Source organism: Hylobates moloch, unplaced genomic scaffold, assembly GCF_009828535.3.
Source record: "Hylobates moloch isolate HMO894 unplaced genomic scaffold, HMol_V3 SCAFFOLD_19, whole genome shotgun sequence".
NCBI lineage: Eukaryota > Metazoa > Chordata > Mammalia > Primates > Hylobatidae > Hylobates > Hylobates moloch.
In genome coordinates this window covers 67,954,310-67,970,935 of record NW_026652294.1, presented here as the reverse complement: position 1 = coordinate 67,970,935, position 16,626 = coordinate 67,954,310, and the positions used below count along the sequence as shown (strand labels likewise).

Here is a 16,626-nt window from a genome sequence, read left to right as displayed (position 1 = left end):
TAGTGACACCAGAAGTGCCCTTTTATATTTCAATTTTCATTTAACTAAACTCAAAATGATAAAGCACCTATGAAATTATGATCAATGATTAATACCAAATCAGTCTAAATGCAAGCAAGAAGCTTAATAAAGCAAAAATAAAGTGATGCTATTTATACCTGAGTTTTCAGTTAATTTATTTTCTTTGAACGGGTGATTGCCTTGAAAGGCAGATATAGAAATGCCTTCAATAAAATGCTATATTTCTCAAACAACCTGCTATGTTGTTGGAGTTTAATGGCTGACAGACTAATGAGAACGAATGGCTTATAATCTTCCAAGACTGACCCACTTAGTCATTCACACCATCCATCGAATGAGAGACTGCTTCAGAGGTACAAGGTCACACCCTTGCAACAATTATTCTGTCTAATGAGGTGTCACAAGAAATCTACTAGTTCAAAGGTGTGTGGTAAGGGCAGCTGGGGATAAAATATTTGGTGTCCTTGCACCGAAGTATAGATACACATTTCTGAGCAGATCTTTGTCACAATACCATATTAAATGAAAAATGCTACTTGGTTATGGAATCATTTGCACTTTAAAGAGATAGAAGTGATATGAATTTTACTTTCATGTTGTCAAGGAGTTGGGGGGGGGAACTTCAGAGACATTTTCCCCCCAAAAGCTCAATGACAGGTTGACTTAATTATCCAAATGATAACTATTTATAGGAGATAATTAGACCATATGTTAACCTCTGAGTTTAAAATAACCAATTTGCTTATATTGTTTGGTTCTTGTCTAACTCTGTAGAGGTACAATTTTCAGAGTGAAAATGAGGCTTAGGTCAAATCAAAGCATCCATTAACATATTGTTGTGTCTACAGAAATCCATAGGACTGTATTAATTATCTAGGCAGCTGATGTAAAGAATTTTTTTAGTGTTAATTGCTAATTAAAGAAAATTAATGGTGAAAAGTAAATTAAAAATAGAGATGAACTATAAAAGATAATGAGGCAAATTACAACTAATTGAATAGCTTTACACAAATTTTCCCTCAAATAACCAATAATTACTTCCAAATAAGTTGGAAAAATCAGTGATAATTCAGTAAGCTTCTTGGCTCTAAATTTCTGCAAAGTGAAGCAAAGTAGGACCCTTTAAAAACACGTTTTCTTCTCGGTTGGTACACCGAATAGGCTAATCTTCCATGGGCAAGTGGGTTCTTCTGGGGGGCTCATTTTGCTACACAGATACAGAGTCATGCCTATGATTTAAATACAACTTGCCTATATTATTTAATATTTCTGGGTACTTTTAATTTAATTGATTCACAATTATTATTATATATTTTAAAATAAAAGATTAGAATTATGTACATATGTCAGTAATCTGCATTAGCTGTTTTCCAAAGCACATCTTAAAGTGCATTTTAAAATAATCTTTCTATAAGCTCTAACTACCTTACTAGTGGGGAGAAAGAAGCTAATATTCCATTATATATCAGAGTGCTTTTTCCATTATACATTTAAGATGTTTTAAAAATTAAGAACATAGTATGATATCTTATCATAAGATTGTCAAGTGTGTATCAAAGGCTGCGAGCTAAAAGAGAAAGGATCAGATACTGTCATTGCCTCCACCCTTTAATTGTGTGATTTATAGTGCATTTCTTTAAAAAATTATTAAAGCTATTTTCCTTTCAAATCATTTTTCTTCTAATCCACCACAGTTATATACACACAAATAGATACATGTGTTTATACCTACATTTGCTTTCTGATTTATTCCTACAAAACACATTAAGTTAGGTAATAGGATGTCTGTTTTACAGATGAGAAAATGGCAGTTTTCTGACGCTAGTAACTGTCTCACGTTCAGTAATCCAGTAAGTACTGAAGCTGGAATGGAAATCTGAGTTTGACTACTTCTAAATCTCAGGTTTAGAATTCAATAAATTCAAATAAATTTACTCACTTAATGTAATGATTCAACATTTGACCCCAAAAAGATAAACTGGTATTTTCTTAGCATTGAAATATCAAATTAGTAGAAATCAAAAAATGCAGTTGGGCTTCATTTAATATCCACTTTAAAATAATGCATGACTTGAAACTTTGTTAAGGAGTTAAAACAGCTCATTTAGATTGGAAAATATTTTTAATTAGCGCATTCTGCACTTCAACAGCAGGTTCTATAATGTAACTGCAGTGGTAAGCAAAGATTTCATTAACTTCCGCCAGAAGTCCCAGATTTAGGAATATCGGCTGTAATTAGAAAAATTAAAGCTACACTTCAGAATTAATTGAAGTTATTAAAGTATTTACTGTTGCATTATTTACGCCTAGAATGTCAGCAAGAAGCATAAACTTTCTAGTAAATAATTCTATAGTTTATATTAAGAACATAACAGGACTTCCATTGAACATTGGGTCATTCCAGGTGGGCCTTCTATAAGCTTTCATTGTATTTTGATTATCTGGACAATTTCATAAAAACTCTTTGCTGGGAAAGCATGACGGCTAATGCATTCTTGATGGATGGGTGTGACGTAATATATAGGCATTTGCTGCCCTCATCAAATCTACCAGCAGGACTCACTGGAAACTGAGATATTCTTATTGGACAATTGCACTGTGTATGGAGTGACAAGAAAGCCACAGATTGAGGTCCAGTTTTCTAAATGTAGAAAATAAAACATGAAGAGATGTGAATTATAACTGTAGAGTATCAATGTTGTTTTTTGTTATTATTTGATTTTCTTTAGATATTACTCTGAACTTGAAGATATTATATACAGTTTTACATAAGTATTATGCATTTTGAATTTGCTAGCTCAAAGTAAACATTTCTTCAGAAAGTAAAATTAGCCTAATATTAAAATTTTAAGTAAATAAAACTCTGCTCATGATTTCTGCTTGGAACTCACCAATACAGCAAATGCAGATACAGCAGCATGGAAGGGGCATAATGGTAAAGAAATCACAGCAACATTTTAGAAACCTTCTATAAAATGTTATACGTTTAGGTTATTCTGTGCAGAAAATAAAATTATCCAAAAAGCCACTCGCATTCTTTATTGCACAGAAAACTGGACTGGATGTTGTCACCTGGATTCTAATTTCACCTTTACTTCTGAGAAACTAGCCATAAGAATTTGGCATTCAACATTATGGAGCCTCTTCTTCCTCATTAGTAAATTAAATGTTTTGAAACATTTATATATATGTGTGTGTGTGTGTGTGTGTGTGTGTATGTGTAGATGGATAGACAGAGAGGCAAATAGGTAGAAAATCCAAACTAGAGTAAATAACAAAATATCTGAATCACCTATTACAGATTCAGAGAGTAAAGGAGAGTAGTAGATGATATAAACAAAGGAAGAGAGAGAATGTGCGACACTACCAATTTTTGATATCGTGAGGAGTAAATAGGTAAAACAGAGAATACAAACTCCAGTATCTATTCCCCTGTTCCTCTTATTAATAACAGCGACTCTCAAATTTTAGCTAGGTACATAACTAAACAGCTATGGGACTACATTTCCCAGCTTCACATGCAACTGGGTACGACCACTTATCTAGGTTCAATGGCACTGACATGGAAATTGCTTTGTGCAACGAAATTGGGCCTGTCTATTTTCCTTGATTTCAATTTAGTCCACGATCCAAATCTGACCCTGTAGTTGAGGACCACTCCCTAGGTGATGATTGAGCAACATGATGGCAGAAACCTGGATCTACGAATGACCGTGAAAAAACCCATGTCATCCCATCAGCCTGAACTACTCACCTTACGACTGTTAAATGATTATAATTGAGTAATTATCTGAGTACAATGATTATAATGACCAATAATTCCGCTTTGTTTCCAATACTTGTTTTGGAAGTCTTATCGTTACAGTAGCTTAGTCTTTAACTTATGCAACAATGAATGCTGAATATTTAAATTATAATATGCACTTTTCTACTGCAGTGTAGCATATGGGTTAACAAGTACTTTAAATGTATTTGATTTGACATTAATCAGGAATTCTGACATATGACCCCAAAACTTGGGGACAGGGTGGTTAAGAATTCTTAGACTGGCTATTCTATGGGCATAAATAAACAAATAGGCAAAGAACCACTGTTTGCCAGGACAAATATTGCAATATTTTCTTCAAAGCTTGGTCATGAAAATTTCCAAACTATTCCTCTATTCATTTGGTTGTTAAGTTACTTAATCAGAAGACTCAATTTTAAGATTTTACACAGATTGAAATGATTCAAGATTGCTCTATTTTTAAAAAAAAAACCTATTTTTCTCCTTCAATTCTCTGAAGTTTTCATCAATAACAGAAGAGCTTGATTATTTCCCCTTCTAATCAGAGGCTTTTACGCTTCCCAGTTATTTCAATCTCCCCAACAGATCAGCATCAATAATCATCACACTTAATCACTGACTCAAAGAAGCAGTCTTCCAATATTATGGGTTCTTTACATCATAGGAATATTTTACTATTGATAATATTGACATTTTCATAGTTGCCACATTATTTTTGGTTTGCGACCTAAAGAAAGTGTTCATGTAATATATTTAAAGGTCCTTTAAAATACAGAGATGGAGGTTGCAATTATATTACTTACTTTGTTTTATGACATAGTATTCAAAATCTGGATTACCTTTCCTAAGACATATCAAAATTGATAAACTTAAAATGATTTGTTTAAACCATTATATAAATCAATTTTCTTTAAAGATCTTTTTTAATTGGTAATTCCACAGAAACTTGGTCATATGTTATATAAATATTAAAACAAGTTTTCTGGAATTTCTTACTATCAAAGCTACACTCTAAAAAAATCGTATCATATACACTCTCCCTTTTTAATCTGTATCATTCTTTTCAATATAGATTTTATGTTGTACAATGTGTGCCACAAGCCCGGAAAGTACACCCAATTTCTTAAGATTGATGAGAGTAGCTCTATACACGCCATACTCAACAGATGTTAACAGCAACATCTCCAGCAACAAAGACCTGGAGCTCAGCCAATCTGTGAGCAACAAAGTACATGTCTACAGAGGCCAGGCTAAGTAAGAAACCCACACAGCTCCAGGATGGTGAGCCAAAGGTAGCTGACCACTTCAGAGTTGGCAGGGGAGACACAACATAAAATTTTGCTAGAGGTCATTACTTTGTATGGCAGACACTGGCTGCTGCTGGGAAACAACAGAAAACTGATCAATTTGTTGTGCAGAATAATACAGTAGGTGGTTCATCATGAGCAAATCCACAAAATCAGAGGTTCCTCAACAGTTGGATTTCATGGTATACATGTTATTAACTAGAAAGAAGTCTCATACAGAGTACCATATATGATACTCTGAAATCACATTCAACATTAGTGCTTGAAGAGAAAATGCATATACTATTACAAAATATGAGACAGCCTCTCCAACAGAGAAAATGCAATTATAAATCTTCATTATCACATCATTTTCATCACAAGCTAACTAAATTATTCAGTTTAAACTTCAAGGTGTTTTTAGCTTTATTATAAAATTCTACAGGGGAAAAATAGCAAGAAATAAAGATGGAAAAGGTAGTTTGCAATTTAGGTAATGAAGATTCCTTGATGTCACAGTAAGATTTTTTCTTAACATTACCCTACATTAAATTAAAAATAATAATATTTTAATCATGATCATATTTGCATTTTGAAATTCCCATTGGTGGCAGAAAAAAAGAATAGAGAAAGTAAGGTGGAGCCAGGGAGACAGCAGGTAGCCATCCAAGTAATATTTGGTAAGGCCTTGAAGTAAAGTTATGGCCAAAGGGAAGAATTTGATTAAAAAAAAAAAAAGTTGGCCTGATAGGACTTGATCACTAATAGGTATCATTTTTATGGTAGGCCCCTACTGTGCTAAATGTGGAGGCTACCACAAATTTGATGAGACAACCTACATTTCTAAAGTAATATACTGTCTTACAGTTGCAAATTTCACTTATTTTAGCTAAATAACTGGACCTACTACATCTGTTTGCCTGTGGAGACCTAATCCAATATAGCTTGTACTATATATACTGTATTTTCAAATTATATTGCATATAATGATTATATTAAATTTCTAGAATAGTGACTACAAAACAAAAACTTTGGGCCTGAATTTTATATCTTCTTTCTTTGTAAAAATAAAGGAAATAAAATTATATTATTGCTGATAGGTTAAATACCTGAGGACTTCTTTGTGTTGCTTTTTTAACCACTGCTCCTTCTCCAAGCTTTTCAGTGACAGAAGGCAAAAACTCTAGCTCATAACAAACAGTTTAACAGTTTAGCAGTTCCATGAAGGTCTCCAGTGGACAAGTTTGCATCATCAAAAACTGCTCAGGCTGGCATATTTTCTACTCCTTAATTCTCATTTACAACTGAAAATTCATTGAATTTTCTTAACAAGTAATCAGAAGACCTTAGGGAAGAAAGGAGCTGTCTCATAGGGGAAAAGATAATCCAATTATCCTGTTCACTAAGTGTTTACATATCTTTCACACCTGAAAGGAAGAGATTTGGTGCTCATGAAATATGTCACAAAACAACTCAACTTTAACTTTCTATTTTATGTATTTTAACTTTTGATTTTTGTATGTATTTTATGCGTCCCTCCTAATGTAGGGAAAAAGCAATTTTGTATATGTGCTTTGCCATCTGTGGTATTAATTAAAATTATAACCTGACAAATGTATACCTGAGACATAAGAAGTGTCGATCCAATACGCTGTAAAAGAGCGAAGATAATATTTTTCATTCAATTTTTAAAGTTCACATAACATTTCTGATAATTTCGTATAACAAAGACATTTCTCTTGTCCTTTCAAAATTAGGGTACCAGGTTTCAATCAACACACATGCAGCATTTCTCATATATTAGAAGCCCAATAAATGTTTACTGAGGATTATTTTATTCAACTTTTTTAAAAATTTTGATGACTATGGAGATAACAGTTTAACTTTCATCTCCAGGTAATCTGAAGATTAAACCATGAGTTATGTTGTAACTCTGTGTCAGGTGAGCAGCCACACTAGATATAAGAACAGTGATCAACGTCTGAGAAAGACAAATAAGAAAATAAAAGTAATTTATGGTTATAATCAAGTAAAAGTTCAACAAATTTAATACAATATGATGCAGTGGTGTAAATAAGAGACAGAATGGATGGTAATGAGGCATAGGTAATACATAGTTCACCACAAATAATTGTAATTAAAATGACTCTTAGAGGGCCAATTTTTGGTTTTCTGCTTCCTACTCATTTCTTTGCTGATTATAATCAGTATCCTTACATTTTTATCTTGCATCAGTTAATCACAAGAGTCTTATTTCATTATTATGTGGGGCATGCATTAAAATACTCTGAATTATAGTAACTGGCGGATGGGACCCTGTTGATCCTAAATCTCACTCCACTCCACCATGAGCTTATCTTCCCTACCTCTGCGTTGCTATTCCACCATGCCTCTCATATGAGGTGAACTAACTCAAAACTCTTGGTTGGTTCAAAAATTGTGGCTTTTGCTCATGAATTATCAAGTACAACAAGGTGTTTAAGGAGCTGATACACCATAAAAACTGACGCCAAGAGGCTGTAGAGGTTGGAGTGGTAGGAACCGAATGAATTAATCTCCCCAGGAAAAGGGACCTGAGCTTGAAGGGCCACCCCAGGGAAAGGCAGAGAGCACAGCAGGTTCTCCTTCTGCCAGATTGGAAATCCCAAAGGAAGAAAAAAATGTACACTCAGAAGCATTTGTGCCACGCTTCACTCTCAACTTTGGGAGGAGATACACTGTAGTTAGTTTTCCTTGATGTGATTTGCCCTCTGCCTCTTTGTTCCCCTGGGCAGCACTTTTACAATATCTGTCCTCTTGCATTCACATTTGTGACCATTTACTTATGATAACTTGTGCTCACTTCATTTGAAAGAATTTGTATTATAAAAGCAGATCCACAATCTCACACTTTTTCTGCTTTTCGTGTACAGAATCTAGATAACTGTAGCATTTCCCTTCTGTACTAATATGCACATCTGGGAAAATACATTATTAACTTTAGGCAACTTAACCTCTATGTGCTTTAGTTTCCTCATTTATAAATCAAAGATAATTGTTGTGCCAACTTCACAGGAATGATATGGGTATAAATAAGTTAATGCATGGAGAGCACCTAAAATAGTGACTGGCAGATATGAAGCAGTCAGTAAGTGTTGGCTATTATTATCACCTTCTATCTGAAGATTTCCCAGGAACTCATGAGGCAGTATATAAGAGATAAAATTCAAGAAACCAAGAAGAATAAAAAGATCATAGTGACCCTGAAACCATCTCTGATTTGGAAACAAAAAGTTGTAATTACATACTTCTTTTAATCCCACTACAAGAAGTGATAAACTACAAATGAACTGCGGATTATTATATGGATGAGAGGGATGAATGAGTGGTAAGAGAAATGCACAACACAGACAATAGTATAATCTATTTAATAATGTTAGTAACACACCCTTTAATATGTTCATAAGGCCAACACAGTCATTCCTGTGTGTCACCATAGCTCCCCAGGAAGTTAAAAAACATGGGCAGAAGAGGGGAACTTGGCAGTAGAAACAGAAATAGGAAGAGAACTGATGAGTAATGGGGGAAAAAAAAGCCTGCCACGGTAAGGACCATATAATATCTTCTGACCTAGCTTCTTCATCTCTGTATTCAGCAGCATTTGATTCACACCAAAGCATTCTTGAATACGGCCTGAAATTCCTTTCTCTTAAAATAGCTATCTATATGTGTATCTATAATATCATCAGAATATCTCTCAGAATGCACTGATGTAATACTTCAAAAAGCCAGCATTAATGTGTCTTAGCGAATGTGTAATTTGTTTTATTAAATCCTGGCATGTTTTCCAAGTGGGAGAGGTGTATGGGAAAATAGTAAGACTTCAAGACCCTAAAAAAAATAAAAATAAAAAGGAAGGAATATCCTCCTGAGGGGCAGGAAAATGGGAGAATAAAGCACTAGACTTAATCCGTGAGAACAATTATACTGCAAGAAAGCCTTGTCGCTTTCAACCACACAGGTATAAATGATGAGGCTAAGCTATTCTTTCAGAGCCAACCACATGTTTCCTAGGAGAAAACAAATGGCTAGCACATATGACACAGAATAAATACATCTATTCAGAGGAGTTGCCACTGGAATCCTTACACACTAAAATTATAAGCCATGGTCCATTGAAACAGGTACCATAGATAAATGTTAATTGAGAACTAATTGAATGTATTATATAGTAAAATAGGAAATTACAAATGAGAAATATTTTTTCTATACTTGTGATGCACATAATTTAGCTTTAAAATTTACAAGTATAAAAGTTTTTTGAAGGTGAAATAACATATCCTCTTGGCACTGTTTTTCGAAAGTTCCTGTTGAGTAGTACTTTGATAAAGGTTTTCAGGGGGAATAAAAAAGGAAACTCTTCAAACTTAAGTCATAGATGTTTCCATGATGATTTTTAAGAGAAATCAAGATGTGAACTTAGGGTAAGCTATTAACTTTAGCAATATCTAACAATCCCACTACATTTCTAAGCATTTAAATTGCACTTTTGCCTTCCTCTTTGGTTATTTGATCCAAAGTACACATTATAAGGCCTCTTATAAAAATACCTCACCTCAGAAGGTACAGGAAGAATTTTCTCATTTTTCTCTGTCTATTCTCTTTCCTGAGAAAACCAAAGCACTTCTGCTATTATGCTTTGGTTATAGCTGAAAATAACATGAGTCTTTACTGTAGCTGCTATTGTATTCTATGAATTTGGAAATATAAGGGACTGGTGCATAGATTGTAAACTGCCACAGTGGTCTGGAGATTTGTGTGTTTATATTGTGTCAATATTAGGATAGTACGGTGTATTTTTATCATGCTTTACTGCCTTTCTAGAACTTTGGAGAGTTGAACACATATAAGGAATTAGCACTGGAGTGATAAGATGATGAAGGGTGTCAAGAAAGTCCAGTGGAAAACAGCATAGACTGCAACTGCCTAATAAGCAACACAGCTTCCACCCAGGTTCTAAAAGCAATGACTGTGACTCAGGATGACAGCAAAGGAGAAGGACAATAAGATAAATGTAGGTATGTATCTGGAAATGTTTCTGTGACATAAAGGGAGAAATGCCTTAGGGAAGAGATTCCTTTTCCTCTATGGAATCAAAAATTTTATGATAACGTGGATACCTTTTATAAGACCATAAGATGGTCACAATTGGGTAGTTTTAAATTGCTAGCACATGGCTGTTTTACTCAGCACTCCTTGACACATAGGAGACTCAATACATATTTGGGACTAGATTATATCATATGATTTATGCTGCCATATTATGCATATTGCATAATCCTGACTAGTGATTCTGACTTGACAACATTTACAAGTTTGAAAATAGAAAAGGGTGCAACCTCTACAAGTAGTTTGAAAATAGAAGAGGGTGCAACTTCTAAGAGTAGTGTATAATGTGAATATGGTACCTGAATTATTGTCCTATCCTTGATTTCTGTAGCAAAATCAAACAGGAATTACTATGGTTCATGAATAAACTGTCCTTCTCAGTGGTTCCAGATGGTTACATTGTTATCAACAGCAAAATATGGAAAAGTGGCAAGATAAAAGTGTGAGCCAGACTTCCCTAGAAATCTGATGACCACTTAATCCCAAGGCGAAAGATTTATCTTTCATCCTGATAACCATTTGGGTGAAGAATAAGAAATGAAAGAATTCTGTCTCTAGAGTGAGATTAATGAGTCACTCCTTCTACCATTCTTACCCCCTCCATCCTTTTCCTCTGAGTAGAATTTCTAACTTTGATTATAAAGATTTGAGGCCAATTATTGGGAAAAAATCCCAAAGATGCTAGCTTATGTGAGTATTTTTCCTAAATTCTAAGTAACGGTCTTTGGTAAGTGGCCTACAGTGGTTCCACTTTAGAAACAGGAAACACTCCGTTACATTTTCTTTCTTTTCTTTTTTTTTTTTTTTTTTTTCTGTTTCTGTGCTCTAAATTAGCCTTTCCTGGAAGTTGAGATAAAATATGAGGCTTGGGTTATTTTCTATGTGGTGTAAAGAAGCTGTATCTAGGCCTTTGTCTTAATTAACCAAGGACTATCTAACCAGACAAGGGAATGGAAGTATTCCTATGATACATATGTCATGTTACATGTGGGTAGTAGTAAAAAATGCATGTGAACACAATGCTTGCCTGGCTTTGTTCTCTGTTCGTGTAGCTGCTGAAGGAGTCCCCCTTTTAACACAAACTACATTTCAGAACTATAACTTTGGACAGTCTGTAAAATCTATAATTCATAGAAGTTCTAATATGATGAATGCATTGAGACTTCTGTAGCTGATTACTTACATATTTGCAAACTTAAAAATGAATTATTTCAAAAGTTCATGAATTCTGTACTTAATCATAATACTTTAATTGTTCCCTTACAGAGTAAATCAGATAGCATTATATATGCAATGACTCATACAAGGCATCCCAGTTGAAAAGACATACATTTAATTTAAGCCATCTCTGATCTCATGTGAAATGTATATAATCGAATATGAAATTATTCTCTTCTTTTTTAGCATCCAATGTAAGTAAATGTATTTGAGAACATAGAGGTGAAATATTTTTGCTTTATGGTTATTTCAAATTTAAAATATTTACTTATTATAATATAGTATTTAGAAAATACATGGACTCATTATAAAAGGCAAGGCTTTGGTAATATGGTGTATTGTTGAACTTTGATTTAAGAACTAATTAGGCCGGGCGCGGTGGCTCACGCTTGTAATCCCAGCACTTTGGGAGGCCGAGGCGGGCGGATCACGAGGTCAGGAGATCGAGACCACGGTGAAACCCCGTCTCTACTAAAAATACAAAAAAAAATTAGCCGGGCGTGGTGGCGGGCGCCTGTAGTTCCAGCTACGCGGAGAGGCTGAGGCAGGAGAATGGCGTGAACCCGGGTGGCGGAGCTTGCAGTGAGCCGAGATTGCACCACTGCACTCCAGCCTGGGCGACACAGCGAGACCCCGTCTCAAGAAAAAAAAAAAAAAAAGAGCTAATTAGAGAGCAATTTGTTATGTTACATACTAGTCTAAGTCATTTCTTTTTGACTGTTTGATTATTGTACATACACTTTTAAACTTTTGAGTACACCATTTTCAGTAAGTCCTATTTTGAAGAGAACAGATGTATTTAAACACACATACATACATAAATGCTCACATGCAAACACAAAATAAAATGCAAATGAAGTCTCTACAATTAATCAGCTATATTGGCTATATTTTACAATTAAAAAAATAAGTATAGCATGATCTCCCAGACTTCAATGACTTAAAATGTACATTTCATAGAGATACATATATCTACTTGCTGCAACTCAAATATTCACATCACATATAGAAAATAATTGGTAATATTGATTTTCCTAGAAGAAAAAAAAGTTTCCAATTTCATCAATTATATCACATGAATTATGAGAAATAAATTATTGGCTTTCTTTAAAAAAAGCAAGCATTTAAAATTAACATTGCATATATTCCTTCTCTGTATTCATTTTCCATGATTAGAAGTTTTGTTACTACATTTTTTTAAACTTAATGTATTGTATCCTACAAGATCAATGAAACTATTTTATTGATAATGTAGTTAGAGGTGTATAAATTATTGTCTATGTATTTACTTGGCAATATAGCATGTTAGATGGTACTGAACAGGGATGGAAAACCTCTGTGAAACTGGGATATTCAATCCACTTTGATATCTTTTATTTTTGAAGTTCTCAATTTCCTCTTTAAAATGCAAGGGTTCAAATAATTTTTTCTATGGCTCTTTCTAGCTCTTACAGTCTACATGTAAGGAACAATATATATTTATTTAAATTGTGCATATTTATCCAAATGTGATCTTGCAAAATAGCATATATAGAGATTTCAGAGTGGGAAAAAGGAAGACCAAAGACACTAAGCATCCCCTTTTACTTATTTTCTTCTCATACCCTTCTGATATTGGGTACAGTAATAAAATTCAAAAATAATTATACATGTAATATGCTCTCAGTGGCAGCACTATAGGGTCATTTAGAGAAACTTGAGTCCACCTCCTCCCTTCCATAATCTCCATCCTGCTCCTTCAAAAACATTCCAAATAAACATTCTATCTCAATCTACGTAACAAGATGGTCCACGCACTGCTGACCTGACTTCAGGACAATTTCCTTAGCCCTCTTTCAAACAAGATGGCTGCCCCTAACTCCTACAGGATTCTCAAACTGCCACAGTCTAATCTGAGGATTTGCAAAATGCAACTTCAGTTATATTCAGTATATTAGTCACATAGCTTGAAAGACTTTCAAATTGCTAAGCCAACTTATTTATCTGACAGAGGTACAGAGAGTCCAGATTACCTCCTTAGGGTCACACTTCCAATTGTAGTGATGAAAGATAAACTCAAAACCTTTGTTATCACAATCACATCAGTGTTCTCCTAATGGGTAATGCTCATTTTTTGATTCTTCATTAATTCTTCTTCATTCAGTGAATTTTAAGAGTTTTGAAAAGCCTGTTACAAGTACAGTTAATGTCTACATTGTTTGATTGTATCAGGGGACATTTATTTATTCTTTACTGATGCCAAATGCTTTTGAAAATCCTAAAAAAAAAACAGTGAACCGACAGTAGTGGTAAAGAAATTGCACTTTAATACATAAGAAGATAAGTTCAAATGGCATTGAACTGGGTACAAAATTCTACTCATTTAATTTTCATTATAACTTTTAAATTAGCATTCTTGAATATTTGTCATATCATTTGCATTGTTAAAGTTTATTAAATTCAGGATAGGTGTAAGCCCAAAAATATGTAACTGAAATTAAAGTGTTTCCTCCAAACAACAGAGAGAACTTGAAATAATGTTATTTGCTGCATTAAATGTGAGTCATACATAGATAGTAGCTAGATCAATATAGACGTATTGATAGATATATTTAATTACGTAATTTTGAAAATCACATTTTTTTCAGAAATTTCTAAAAAGACATTAAGTAGGTAAGTTTCAAACATGTGACATGCATTTCAGGTCACCTATTCTCAAATTATCATATAAAATCTGTTCATTCACCACCCTCTACCATAATCCAGTTTTAGAATTGTAAAGTTACATTAATGATACTTCTCTAACTGCAAAACAGTTTACACCAGTGGTAACCACAATAATTGTCATGTGCACTATTAGTCACTCCTAAAATTTTAACATAGTATTCTGCTAATTCTTGGATATAACTAGCAATATTTTAGCTTCTCACTTACTCTCCAGCATTATTAAAGAAAAATGTGCATTTGCAGAACTCTGCACCTGCATACATTTGGATTCCTGCATCCTACTAGTAATACACAAGAAAGATATCATGGCATTCCATAAAGAATAAAACAAAAAAACTAATGAATAGCTCAACCTTCCAATATCACATCTAATTAACATTGTTTTCTTTCTAAATTAAGTGTATTTAGTAAATAGTAATCATGCATTGAGTTCCATAAAATATAAGACCATGTGGTCAACAAAATCATCTTTATGTTGCCATAGTTACAAGAGTAGGCTTGTAAATTTTATGTTAATATTAAAAGAAAAGAAAAATATGTTTGCCTTCACCAACTGCAACTGTAAGCAAATGCAGGTATACAGCACTTTATTAGAAAGAACCCCTTTAGTAAGCACATGTTAGAGGAATTAATCATTCATTCCCTGCAGACTGCTTATGTATTTCATCGGGCCATTATCTGATCTGAATAACAAGAACAATTGCATAATAAAACACATTACTGCTGACACTAGCAACTTTCTTCTCAACTTTAAAGTTGCAACTACCTCTGTACAGGACAGAGAGCTGGTTGCCAAAAACGTGACAATTTAATCACCCATCCTGCTTTGACATTTTTATTATATAGAGACAGGGATCAAATGCATGTGCAAGCTTTACTAGAAACAGCTTTCATTCAGGCTATTTTCCTTAGCACTATGATAGAATTACAACAGAGGCAGAATGTATGTCAGGTTAGCTTTAATGTTACTTACAAATATTTGCTTTCAGAAATTCAAAAAGAATGCACAAATCTGTCATGTCTTCTCCACTGTGTAAAATATGTCCTATACTAATATATGTAATAACATGTTTGAACCACTGTCAAATTTGCCCTACTTAGGTACAATCTTCCCCTTTATTTTTCAATAATTAATAATTTTTTTTCAAATATCAGATACCCTCTCAGACATGTGAGGTCAGAAATGAGTAGAGGTTACGTGCTGTAATCCAAATCTGATCAGCCAAGGGCTCCATTTTAAATCATTTAAATTCATTTTTAAACCAATAATAGAAATGGGAGCTAAGAGCAGTAATATCTCTAAGAAAACTCATTTGTATAAGAAATTAAATAATAATCAAGAAACAATGACACATCTTTCTCAAATGATTCCATATATGATAACTTCATGTCAACCAATTCATTAACTGTCCTATTGTCCTGTCTCATTACCCTAAAAACTTATGGCCCAAGATATTTAGAGCTTTCAAAATTGAGTAATCATAACAACTCTAAAAGATCTCTACCTTTTTGTAATAATTGTACCTTAGCTTACTCTTATAATTTCTAAAACCAATCCCCCATGAATACAGATGCTTTTATATACTCACTTAAGTAAATAAGGAGGTAAAAATATACTCATTCTACCATTATCAACCATTAAATACAAGGGAGCCCTTAGGTATCATTAATAATAAGCTGTTTTATTGAAAGAAATACTCTGAGATAAGTACTTTTACTTTTCAATCTGGTTTTTAACTTATAAGGGGTTTTTATTAAAAAAGTATGTCTTATACTGAGAAAGAAATTAACAGTTAAAGATAAAAGGGATAAACTTTTTCTAATCACTATTAGACTCCAGTCAGTATAAGTGCTACCATGTCAAAAAACTAAAGATTTGTTAAAAATCAGGTCTGTTTTGTCTAAGTTGCAACTCCTACTGTATCTACTGTATATGTAACAATGCAAGAAGAATTAGATTCAGAATCCATTTGGCAGTGATAAAGAAAAAAATGCTGAAATGTTATTGATTCTCTCTCTCTTGTGCAAAACAAACTGAGTCAACTATATTTTTCCTGACATAACACAAAGGTTTTATTTAGATATTAAAAAAATATTGGCAAATGTTAGACTATATGTTTTTTATATATATGTATAATGAACTTATTAACCCTTTTATAGAACGAAGAGTGTCCTACTTGCTTTTACAGAAATGCTACAGCTGCTGACATGGTGATGTTAGCCCCAAGAGGAATACTGCCTGCAAAAGTTTTTGATGCAGAGATATTCAGCCTTAGGAGACACCTTAAACCTGTCACTGGCTGCTGAGCCCTGTCAGAGTTTATAACCAGCTGTGTCAAAGTCACAGTCTCAGTCCTGCCCTCTCCAAAGCATTTTTCACATTCTCTCTCCAAATTAAGTTCATTCAAATTCTCCAACTATTCTAGTTCCAGGATTTTTCTCCACGTATTATCTCCTTAC

The 16,626-nt window shown here is 33.6% G+C and overlaps 1 protein-coding gene across 16 annotated transcripts in view; it reads right to left on the bottom strand.

Annotated features, from left to right (window-relative positions):
• PTPRD (protein tyrosine phosphatase receptor type D) overlaps positions 1 to 16,626 on the bottom strand; it is a 2,332,625-nt gene that overhangs the window by 2,314,833 nt on the left and 1,166 nt on the right. The window lies entirely within an intron of this gene.